Source organism: Corvus brachyrhynchos, unplaced genomic scaffold (genome assembly GCF_000691975.1).
Source record: "Corvus brachyrhynchos isolate BGI_N302 unplaced genomic scaffold, ASM69197v1 scaffold412, whole genome shotgun sequence".
NCBI classification, from domain to species: Eukaryota; Metazoa; Chordata; class Aves; order Passeriformes; family Corvidae; genus Corvus; species Corvus brachyrhynchos.
Window position 1 is genome coordinate 761,547 of NW_008236761.1, and position 2,482 is coordinate 764,028.

Below are 2,482 nucleotides of genomic sequence, written 5' to 3' on the forward strand. Positions count from 1 at the left end.
ACCGAGGGACCCGGGCAAGCGCTGCCGGTGCTGACGGAGGAGAGCTGGGCTGGGCAGGAGGGTGTCCCGGCAGCCTGCTGGGAATTGTTTTGCTCTCCCAACAGGCGGTGCCAGCTCTGCCGCAGACACCGGAGCGGAGAACAGCAGGGCCTTATAAGGAAGCGGAACGCGGCTCGGCCATTCCGAGGGACAGCGGGGCCCCCCCGGGCCCCGCCCCCGCGCCAGTGGCTAACACGCCATTCAGTGAAGAAATTCCTCCTGATGTCCAACCTGAATTTCCCCTGGCATAGTTTGAGGCTGTTTCCTCTCCTCCTGTCCCTTGTTCCCTGGGAGCAGAGCCCGATCCCCCCTGGCTGCCCCCTCCTGTCAGGGAGTTGTGCGGAGCCACAAGGTCCCCCCTGAGCCTCCTTTGCTCCAGGCTGAGCCCCTTTCCCAGCTCCCTCAGCTGCTCCTGGGGCTCCAGCCCCTTCCCAGCTCCCAGGTGGAGCCAAGGGATGAACACGAAGGCACAGCTGCTGCCAGCCCAGGGAGCATCACCGGGACCTCAGCCTGGGCAGGGAGGAGAAGGGAGCGAAGCTGCAAAACTGAAGGTGGAAAAGCATCCGTGAGATTTTGGAGATGGCTTTTCCACATCCTTCCCCTCACAGTGGGTACTCCATCCCACTCCTGCAGTGGGATCCATGTGCAGTAGCCAAGCATCCCATCCCATACACTCATGAGGGCACCAGGGCCACGATGCTGGGGATGATAAGCCATCCTGCCTGAGTGCTGAGCATCCCCCTCAGGAGCTGAGCATCTGACCTTGGGGCCAGGTCTGGGTGTGGACCTCCTTGCCTTGGGTTAATCATCCCGCCTTGATCTGAGCATCCTCTCTTGGGACTGAGCATCCCCTGGCACGGAGCCCTGCAATCCCTCATCTCCTTGTGGCCACATCCCCGGCTCGTGGTGTCCCTTGCTTTCCCTGCCCCCAGGAGCATCCCCAGAGCTGCAGCTCCCGAGCCACCCGGCACGTCCCAGCGTTGTTTACTCCTCCCGTCCCGCCGCGTCGCTTCACCCCAGTGCTTCCTGGGCTGGTGTCTGAAAATAGATATTTTTAACCTTTTAAAAATAGAAAGTCTCGCAGAACAGCAGCTCCTGTTTTTCCATTCCCTGCTCATTTCATTTCAGGGAGACGGAACCCGAGCCGGGCCGCGCCGGGGATGGCGGGAAGGCGGCCCCGTAAACAGGCTCCTGCAAAAGGGGCACTGGGGAGAGCACACGTGTGCCTTGAGAGCGAAAAGAAAGGGAAGAAAGACAAGGAAAGAAAAAAAGCAACTAGAAAGGCCTGCCACTTTTCGCACGGAGCCTTATTTGGTATTTTCATGAAAAGTTATATCTTCACGCTGTAAAAAATGCCACTTATTACTCATGCTTTACTAGGTAAGTGTATTTTGCTTGGCAACAAGTGCTCTGGGGTTTTTTTCTCACTTCACTACTCCCGTACAAACTATTTCGAAGGTTTCATTAGTTTCTCCATCAGAGCTGGCGCTGCTGCCGCTGTCTGAGGGCCGGGCTGTTAAACCGAGACACAGCCGCTGTTTGTTCGGGACGTTTTCGGCCCGACCCGCGGGGCTGTAAAACCCCAGCGCGGGTGTCCTGCGGCGGGGCCCACAGGGGCCCTTTCAGCCCCGTTCCTGCCCGCCGCTGCGGCTGCCGCGGGGACACGGCTGTCACCGGTGTCACCCTGGCCCTGGCACTGCCTGTGCTTGGGCACTGCTTGTCCCACGGTCACTCCGTGGTGTGTGGGCGTCACTGTGGACATCTCCCTGTCCCGTGTCACAGAGCAGGGGTGCCACCCTATCCTCTGGTTGTTACAGGTGCGTGGATATCACCCCATCCCCATGAAGTGTATCGATGTCACCCTTTCTTCATGACCACTCTGGAAAGGTGGATGTCACCCTCTCCCTGTTGTCACTGCAGACACACGGGGATGTCACTCTGTCCCTATACACGTGGATGTCACCAATCCCCGTGGCACTGCGTCTGCGTGGACCTCAGCCATCCTGTGGTCCATGCCACGAGTGAGTGTCACCATCACTATGCAGAGCCACCACCTCGTCCTTCCTCGGGGTCACAGCACACCCAGGGACATCACCCTGTCCCCACAGTCACAACATGCCCGTGGGTGTCACCGTGTCCCAAGGTCCCTGCAGACACACGGAATCCCCCCTTCACCACCCCTCGTGCCCCGGCGTGGGGACGGTGAGCGATGGCACAGCCCTGCCGCCCGCCCGTGCCCGTCCTGCCGGCCACCGCCGCCCCAGGGCCGCCTGGCCGCGCTTCCCAGCCGCTCTAAAAGCCAGCTTTGTGTTTTACAGCCAGGCCCTCGCTTGGCACACGATTTTAATTAGAGTCTGGTTACACGGCTCGGCAGATGTGGAATGTATTTCTTAGCCCAGGTGGAATAAATCTATTGCCATAAAAACCAACCCCCCTGCCATTA

General features: G+C 59.6%; 1 long non-coding RNA gene across 1 annotated transcript; it reads left to right on the top strand.

Annotated features, from left to right (window-relative positions):
- The first annotated feature begins 1,144 nt into the window (after positions 1-1,144).
- Positions 1,145-2,468, top strand: LOC108444897. The gene is made up of 2 exons (XR_001859618.1): positions 1,145-1,419; positions 1,857-2,468. It is a non-coding gene; the product is annotated as an uncharacterized LOC108444897 (long non-coding RNA).
- Positions 2,469-2,482: the final 14 nt, after the last annotated feature.